The 10,329-nt window shown below is 30.4% G+C and overlaps 1 pseudogene; it reads right to left on the minus strand.

Moving 5' to 3' along the window:
- LOC143534693 (uncharacterized) lies at positions 1–1,311 on the minus strand (annotated as a pseudogene).
- Positions 1,312–10,329: the final 9,018 nt, after the last annotated feature.

Here is a 10,329-nt window from a genome sequence, read left to right on the forward strand (position 1 = left end):
CTATTCGTCTTCATCTTCGTCTTCGTCTTCGTCCCCGTCCTCGTCATCGTCCTCCTCCTCGTACTCGTCTTCGTCCTCCTCCTCAACGGGACGATTATCCCACACGTGTTGAACCAAATCCGCCTTCAGTTGGTTATGTATATCACTTGATGTGAGCTAGTGAATGTTATACGTTCGTTGGTCTTGGGTTGGTTCATGGAACTATTTTGGAACGCTTCCTGGTCTATAGTGTTGACATATTGCTTTTCCCTCGTCTTCTAAAATCATATTATGCAATATGATACACGTATACATGGCATCGCTCATTTTTGCCAACGTCCATACACGACAAGGGTTTTTCACATAATGCCAACGTTTTTTTAGAACCCCGAAACACCTCTCGATATCCTTTCTCGCAGACTCTTGCTTCTTCTTAAAATAATCTCTTTTTTCTTCGATAGGGTCTTGAAACGTCTTGACGATGATCGAGTACTCTGGATATATCCCATCTCCCAAATAGTATCCGTGACGATAGAAGGTATCGTTGGCATAAAACGGTAAGACCAGTATGCTACGGCTGATGTAATACTCTAACACGGGTGACGCGTTGAGAACGTTTATGTCGTTGTTGGACCCGACTGAGCCGAAGAAGGCTGACCAAATCCAGAGGTCGTGTGAACAAATGGCTTGAAGACTAACCGTTGGCACTCCATGGTCACCACGAGTGTATTGACCTCGCCATGCGGTTGGACAGTTTTCCTACTCCCAATGCATGCAATCTATACTCCCGATCATGCCTGGAAAAGAATGTTTGCTTTCGTGTACATCATATATGCGATTCAGGTCGTTTGAAGTAGGAATCCTCAGATAACGAAAAGAGTATAATTGTATTATCCCTATACAAATAAATTATTAAACAATATTTATATAAAAACAATAGTGAATACAAACAATTTAAATATTACCGATGCAAAAATTCTCCAATGCATCTCTCGTTGTTTTCTCAGCCATCTTTAAATACTCGTCATTGATATCGGTCGTGCTGTATGCGAGTATGCGTATAGCCGAAGTACATTTTTGGATGGCGGAGGATCCTAAATATCCTCTTGCATCGGGTTTCTGTTGAAAATACTCATACTCCCGCTCCATATCTCCAACGATGCGCAAAAATAAACGCTTGGACATCCGAAAACGACGTCGAAACATAGCATCGTTAAATGTAGGTGTGTCGTCTAAGTAGTCCTTCATCAAACGAGCGTTCGCTTGCGTACGATCCCGAAGGATATATGACCGTCTACGTGATGCCGTAGATGGAGCAGAGCCGGACACCATGTTATTGACGACGGCCCGAACCGCGTTCGTGACCTCTATATGCTCTTCCGCCACTTGTCGGTGAATCTGATGAATTCTTCGACTCTCGTTTATTAATTGATCCAAAATCTCGGCAGAGTTCATGGAATCCGGGGAACTCATTGAGTTTGAAGAAGTATGAAAATAATAAAAATGATTGGTATTTTTATGTTTGTGTTTGTGTATGATAAGGTGAAAATGGTTAGATAAAGTTTGATATATATATATTAAGTTTTTAAATTAATTTTTTTATATATAGCCGTTACCCAACGGCATTATTATTATATTATTTTCTTTCCATCTCGCAGGCGACAAATATATCCCGCCCCCGCCCCTTTGCGCCCAATTATCACCGGGGGGGGGGGGGGGTGTTCCTCCAACAAATCGCCCCAAAATTGCCCCTTTTCTCGCCCACTGTGTTTAGCCTAACAGGTGTTTTTGGTTTAGTTTTCCAGGTTTCGATTTTTCACGACGGTTTGTTCAAGAAAAACTGAACTGATAACTGACTCGTTTAAATTCGGGGTACTCGGGTTGTGGTTAGTACGGGTCGGGCTTTTCAATTTTGGGTTTAAATGTAATATTTAAAGGAAATTCGTCGTTCAAAAATAATAGTAATAATAATAATGTTCAAAAGTCACAAAACAAACTATGAAACATAATATTTCAATCAACAAAGACTTCAAACCAAAACACATCTATAAAGAAAAACATAAATGTCTGTTTGTTTTTGGGTTTCCTATTTTTGGTTTTTTTGTTGAGAAAAAAATGACTTGATACTTGACCTATTTAAGGTTCTGGTTGATTGGGTTCGGGTTTTTCGAGTAATCACTGATTCGTGTTCGGTTAGCTTCAGGTCAGGTTTGGTATTCGGGTACAATTAAAAAACACAACCCTAGGGGGGGTGTTTGGGCAGCTTTTAAAATTGCTTTGATGCTTATTTGCTTTTTGAAAAGCAAAAGCAACTTTTGAAAAGCTTCATTTTGAAGCTTTTAGAGTTGTTTTACCAAACACTATTTGCTTTTCAAGAAACAAATAGCAAATAAGCAAGTTTTAAAAGCTCACTCAAACACCCTCTAGGTATCATATATAAGAGTTTTTTCCCAAAGTAGTGTTGGTGGAGAAAATATTTACCAAAGTAGTGTTTTAGTCACTTGTTGATTTCTCACTCTTAATCTTATATTCTTATTGGATTGCATTAATTAATTAGATAATTATTGGCTTGATTATCCTTATAACTACACTAATTATAATTTTCACTCTTAATATTATTTGATGACTTCAATTAATTAAATAACTATTGGACTAATCATCTTATTAACTATAATTTTTTAGCCAAGTTTGTTATTTACGATTGAGAAAGTAAATCATATTATTATTTAAAAATAAGATTCATAATATTAAACGGCTAAACCGGAACACAACAATATCATTTTTCAAAATCAATAATATTTTTATTATATGATTCTTTTCACACGTTAATTCAAGAGACATTAAATTAAATTTATATAAATGTATTCAAATAAATGTATCATAAAGCTATATAATAATATAAGTACGTACACAAATTGTTAGTATTAGTATATTTAATTTTTTACTTTGTAATATTCCGGCAGCTTTGTATAAAAATTAAAAAGAACTCTAAATTCTTTATTTCCAACAAAATTTGAGATAAAATAATATTATGTTTTAAATTATTTGCATATTATTGTATCTCTTGATAAATATTTAATAAATGATAAAAACAATTTCGATGGTAAGGTAAAAGTTATTAATGTTATGATTGATAAAATTTGTATTATAAACAATTATTTTTATTTTACCATTAAAAAAATAAAATAACTGAAGTGGTTAGAAAATTATAATTAGTGTAGTTATAAGGATAATCAAGCCAATAATTATCTAATTAATTAATGCAATCCAATAAGATTAAGAGTGAGAAATCAATAAGTGACTAAAACACTACTTTGATAAATATTTTTAAACCAGCACTATTTTGGTAAATACTTTTTCCACCAACACTACTTTGGGAAAAAACTCTCATATACAAAATAATCACAAAAGTTTAGCTAATAGATTACAGGTGGTGATTGGATCCTTAACATCCCCATCCCAATATTAAACCATGAAAACTAATTGCTAAGATAAATGTTGAACCATAATACTATTCAAAAATGTGGAGGGCGTTTGATAATATTCCATTCTTTGAAAGGTATAAACCGCTCGTTTTTCCTTCCTTGCGAGTATAGCATGATGAAAGCAAGTTACAACATCTTCGGGTGAAAGAGGAATAAGAGTATAAAGAGAATGGATTTCCCGAGGATCTAAAATTGCAATCCCTTTCGGGGGCGATGCCGCCCATTTTCATTTCATGGAAATCCCGACAAAGGGATGTGTTGTAGCTTGTAGGTAAGGGCGTGATTCTGCTTTTTATTTAGAAAAGAGTGCTGGAATCCTTTCTATGGGCTCGTGTGTGGCAGCTGATATAGATGAAGGAAGACGAACCGATTGAACGAGACCTATTCTTTAAATATGCATCAAAATGGAATAGAAAAGCAAGGACGAGTTACATGAAGGGAAACTTGCATGTGTGGTTCTGGCTGGGGACCCCGATATACGCTTTTCAAGCTTTTTTCTTACTCTTACTAAAAAAGGCACTCACAAAACTCTCTATTTGGCTTTTCACTTAAACATATGACCAAAGTGTGACTTGTTAGCCCATAAGTAAATATTGTGATGAAGTGGTTGTTGCTCACCCGACATGATTGTACGAGGTCAAGACTCATCCAACATGATCATCCAGGGTGATCAAGAATTGGGGATCGGATTTGGGTGAAATTCACGCCAATGGCTGAGATGTTCAGGAGAATCCCTCCCCCTTTGTGAGGCAAGGGCCCCTATGAGTGAGCTAAACATAGAGGGGGGAAGAGGCCCTAGCGAACCATTATATATAGTGAACAGGTGTTAGTTCGTTGCCCAAGAGTATGGAGTACTGACTACACTGAGAGATATGTCGGAAGCAAAGGACGGGAACGATAGGGATCAAAGTGTTTTAATTAATGGCCTTGCACCAACCATTCAAAACACCATTGACTAATCAACCACTACCTGAAAGGACTATGTCCATGGGACCTTCCCCCCAAACCCCACCCCACAAGTACATCTCACGTCTATGAGTCGTTATAAGTCAGTATCCAATAATACACTCGAAATTGGAAGCATAAAACCCACCCTGTGGAATGCCGAGCTACAAATCCTACGAGACTACACGATTCTTTAAAAAGACAGGGTCGTGAGTGGCCAAGAAGGCCTACATGAAGACTTAGGAAAATGCGAAGGTTGCTTAAAAACAGTCGATTGATAGGCCACAGGCTCATTACGTAATAGAGAATACCCTAACCCTGGAACCAGGGTCTAAATATCTTCGTTTGCGACCGACGTTTTGGCAATGTGTCAACATTCTCTTAGGAGACGAGTATTTTGATTGGGCCCTCATAGTGAATGAACCGATATCGTGGACAAGAAGTCAAAGTACCAATGATTTTGTTTTAAGTTGATTTCGAAAATACAAATAGTAATTAGAGGGTTTAGATCTTAGTTAACGATTTTTGGACAAGAGAGTTTTATATTGAAAGAAGGGCTTACTGGGGGACATGCTAACCCTCTTATACATTGCTATCACAAATTCACAAAGGTAACGATAAAGAATGTGTCGGATTTAGAAATAGTTAAGGAAATTAAACTCCTGAATGGAAGTCCGATATTGAGTGATTGACACACATGTACCACGCCAACTATGTACTTTGTGTTGGGGAATGGTCATTGGAAAGCTTCAAAAATATTAAATGGACGTTTAGACGCTTTTCATTGGGGGCTTGTAGGTCGAATTACACGTAGAGAATTGTAGCATCTTTGGAATTGGTGTGACATATGAGAAGATACACGGAATGGCATATGCGCTTAAGTGTAAGACTGACGGATTCCCATTACGTATCTAGGTTTGCCTGTAGGGGCAAACAAGAAGGTAAAACACTTGAACTAGTAATCGATATGTTTAACTCTAAACTGTTGAATTGGAAGGTAAAGAATATTTCTTTTGCAAGGAGGATCACACATTTGCAAAAGTTGTGCTAGGTTCATACTTTCTATATTTGTTGAAGGACCGAGTTAAAGTAATCAACACATTGGAAGCCATAGATAGAAATTTTATTTGGGGAATTACAAGCTCGACAAAGAAAATTCGATGGGTTTCTTGGTGGCAGCACTTCAAATAGCATAAATAACAATTTTGTAGGCCAAGGTAATGTTTTCACTGCATGGAAATGTGAGTGAGTATAAAATAGTCCCCTTAAAAAAGAACTTAATGGGTGTTTGAAAAAACATTGGTGAAGTTAAGAGATTGCTTACACTAAATAACTTCATAAAAGCTGAAAGAATAGTGGGTAATGGGCTATATACGAGCTTTTTGATGGATAATTGGTCTGGGCTCGGGGTGTTTTCCAGAATATTTTATGTGTATTTTTAAGCTAATAAATTGTAAAAAAGCTAAGGTGGTTGAGTACCGCAAAGAGGTGGGTTCACTATACTCTGTTGCCGTTAAAAAAAAATTAAAAATTACCACACTCCACGTTGGAGAGTTTTGGATTTTGTTTTTATTTTTTATGTTTTATTTCTACAAAACAATCTATACATACTATTAAAGCAAGATGCATTTTTCACTTGTCAAGCTTTTAGGGTCTCCACATCAATATCACCTCAAGGCCATGTCACCAATGCCTTTTATATCAATGCCATGTCATCTACTTAACTATATTTAAACCATAATATTTCATATTTTTTCCCCTAATCATTTTTTCTCTATTTCTCAAAGACCCGGCTCTTCTTTCATTCATCTTCTATATTCCGGCTAATCCTAATGTATATTGTTATTAATTAATTTCCGGTAAGTTAAATTTCCGACAATATTTCATAAGTTTTTCCTCTAATCATGTTCTTCTCTAATTCCCAAATACCCGGATCTTATTTGTTCCTCTTCTATATTCCGGGCAATCCAAATGTGTATTGTTATATTATCATCCGGCAATATAATATTATTTTCCGGTAAGTTTCTATTATATATATTTTTCCCCCCAATATATTATCATCCGGTTATTGTTTCATCCAATTTTGTTATGTTTCTTTTAAATCAGATTCGTGTTTTTAATACAAATCGGCGTTGTTTATTATTTTTGGACGTTTTTACCTTTTTCCGGTAAGTGTTGCCGGTTTTTTTTTTCCGGTTATGTTTATAAAAATGATTAAAAGTCGTTATTTAATTTTTGTGTGCTTTTGTTTGACATCCTGTTAATCTATGTTGTAGATGAAAATTTTGATAATTGATCGAATGTTTCTGTTTATAGATGTTTGAATAATTCATTTAACTTTGTTAATCAAAATATGAGATTTCATGGTTAACAATCATATTTGTTATTTACCGGTAAGACATTCCACATTAATATTGTACTTTCTAATTTCAGGTTAATGACAAGACTAATAGATGCTCATTTCTCTTTTCCGGTATACCATGGTAATTCCGACAATATAGTTTTTCCGGTAACATCTTTTAAATTTTCCGTGTTTTAATTATGTTCAAAAGTCCATAATATCAATATTAATTCTCGAATTTATTATTTCAGGTTATTGTCCGACTCATCTATACTAATATCACCATTGATCAAGACTTTAGTATATGTATTTTTATTATATATTCATGTATATATTTAATTTTTTAATATTCATGTATTTCAATATTTGAATTTCATATATTTTAGTTAAAAGTTAATAGTATTTGTTTTCCCTTTTTTTAATAAATTTACCCAATGACTATTCCATTAATTATAATTATTTAATTTAACTTTCCTAATGTGTGGTCATAACCGAATTAGTTGTTATACATTGACTTTCCTCAATTACGTATTTTCTAATTTTTGTGGTGTTAATACAATTAATTACATTTATATTTATACACCATGACTTTCCTTAATTTACAAATAATTATAAAATAACATTTAGACATATAAAATAATTTTATTACTTTAACGAAATAAAATAATTTATTACATTTAGACATGTTAACGAAATAAAATGTAAGTTAAAATTAATTTAAAATTATTTGACCAAACTCAAAGTTAATCTTAGTTTACCGTAATTGTATATAGTTTTGATATATAATAAAAACGGAAAAAAATTTTAATTATCTGTAATACACATAATAATAATTTCTCTAAAATTAAATGTCCATAATCTATAAATAATAATACATAATACGGAGTAACAACTTTACTAATTTACATAAATAAGTAAATCAAGTTAATATAATTTATCTATGGTATCTCTATACATTTTTGTATATGATTTAAATTTTAATTTAAATTTTTAATAAATGTCCATATTAATTGTTTGACTAACAGCTTTCCTTTGTATTCATTTAACAGGTTTCCTATTTAACAAGTTTCCTTTAATTGTACAACTAACATTTGAATTTGTAATTAAATAATTATTAAATAATTTTTATATATTCTTTGACTAAATAATTATTATATTTACTATATTTAATATAATAATAATTACTCCGTATAATTCAGAATATCTTAAGTTTAGACATTATTTAAATTATACTTTATAAGTAAGTTATTAGTTGTATTTTTGTTATAAATTTTAAACTTATAGTTCATAGTATTACAAATTCAAATTTCTGGTTATAGACTTTAAACTTATAAGTATGTTAATATATAATTTACAATATTTACAATAAGTAATTTCAAACTTATATGTATTACAAATTCAAAATTTTAACTTATAAGTATGTTAATATATAATTTACAATATTTACAATAAGTAATTTCAATTTATTTCTCACAATTCAAATTCAAATTAACTTTCTGGTAATTGTATACATATTTGGTATATGATTTAGACTTTATTTTATAATAATGATAATTAATAATTATTTGACTATAATTTTCAACCTTTATATGAACTTTACAAAAATAAGTTATCGACTTTAAATTAACAAATCGAAATTCAAAATTCTCTTTCAATCTATTTAAATTTTAAATCCAATATTATAATCTCTACAACTACCACGAACTATTTCGTATTTTCGTTTTAAATATTACCCGGGTCTGAAATATATTGTTAGTTCAAATACTATCATTTGGAACCATATTGAACTATGACCCGTGTTTGAAAAAATTAAGTATATATTTTACAAGTTATTATGTTATTGTTTTTATATTTTTCAACCGTGTGTAATACGGGCTCTAATCTAGATATCAATAATAACGATTATTTATTCCCATAAGGAAAAATTAAGTATATATTTTACAAGTTCTTATGTTATTGTTTATATATATATTTTCGTAAAATAACTATTTGTGAACATGGAATTTTTTAAAATTTATTCATATTATTCCCATAAGGAAAAAAAGTTTTCTAAATAATTCGGTCAGAAATTCACAACTTTAAAAATGTGGCATTTAAAGGACAAAATATCACTAAATGTAATGAGGATTGGCATTAACTTTTGTAATTATCTCTATATTATTTAGTAAAAGAAATTATCGCTATTTTAATTTTTTTCAAATTAATCAATTTGGTTTTAATTTGCAACTATTTCTAAATTAGTAGTATTAATCAGTAAAATTAGAACTGATTTGATTTTAATTTTTGTGATATGTCATTAACCTTTGTAATTATCTATATATTATTTAGTAAAAATAACAGAACACAAGTTTATTGTTTTGATATTTTTTTATTATTCATAAAATTCAGCCATAACTTTGAATTTAATATATGTAACTTCAAATTTTAATTAGAAAATGTTTTATAAGAAAATTTACATTTATATATTTCAGTTTTTTAATAATATCCTTAATTTATGCTTAATATATTTAACATATTTTAAATTCAGAGTTTAACCAATCTTTCAACAAAGTTTTAAAGGTTTAATACTTTTCATAATTTTAAACCAATTTCAAAATCTTTCCATAATTTTTTAAAGTTTTCAAATTAACCGATTTGATTTTCACTTTTGTATTTTTTTAAATTAACATATTAGTAGAATTAATTTGTATATTTATTCAAATTCGGTTTTTGAGCAATGCTGAAAGTCAAACTGTATAAAATATCTTTCTAAATTTCATATAAATGGTGAGAATTGGAATTTGATATTCAGGTAGATATATATATATATATTATTTTTGACATTTAGAAATAAATATATTAATAGATTTAGTTGAATTTGACATTAAAATCATAATAACTTTAAATATTTAGTAATGCTTATTTAAAATATTATTTTTATTTAAGGAATGAATATTGAAAAATTATGATATCTTATAGTTCATGTAAAATTATCATTTATTTATAAGTACAACATTTGCATTTCATTAAATTTATATGATGTTACATATATCTTATGTTTTTAAATATGTTCCACCGTGTGTAACATGGGTACTATCCTAACTTATGTTTAATATGTGTGTTTGTTTAATATGATAGTGAAAAAATGTTATGATTTTGTTGATCAGTTTGTTGCTTTTTTTTTAAAAAAAAAGCATATGAATTTTTAAGATTGTGGATATAAAGTTATGTTAAATTTTATGATTTTCTAAAATGTTTTCTTATGAAATTTTATAATTGTCTATATTTATATGGTAATTGTTTACATTTACACATTTTGTTTTTAGTTTTACATAATCCTCTAGATATTAATGTTAACATAAACTCATTATGGCACACATTAACATTTTCGTTTCATACTTAATCAGATTGCATGGTTTGCTTTGTTTTACAGGTTCTAAAGCAAAATGCTTTTGTTTTTGGACGGAAATTTTTGAAGTTCATGCTGGGATAATACGATTTAAACATTTTCATGACTTTGCTAATATAGACAAGTTTGTGTAACTATTAACTTTTTATGTAGACAATCTTACTCTTTAATATTTTGGTTAGGCCAACCTA

This window comes from Bidens hawaiensis, unplaced genomic scaffold, assembly GCF_021521415.1.
Source record: "Bidens hawaiensis isolate Kalapana, Puna unplaced genomic scaffold, B.hawaiensis_p1.1 tig00010256_1, whole genome shotgun sequence".
Lineage (NCBI taxonomy): Eukaryota > Viridiplantae > Streptophyta > Magnoliopsida > Asterales > Asteraceae > Bidens > Bidens hawaiensis.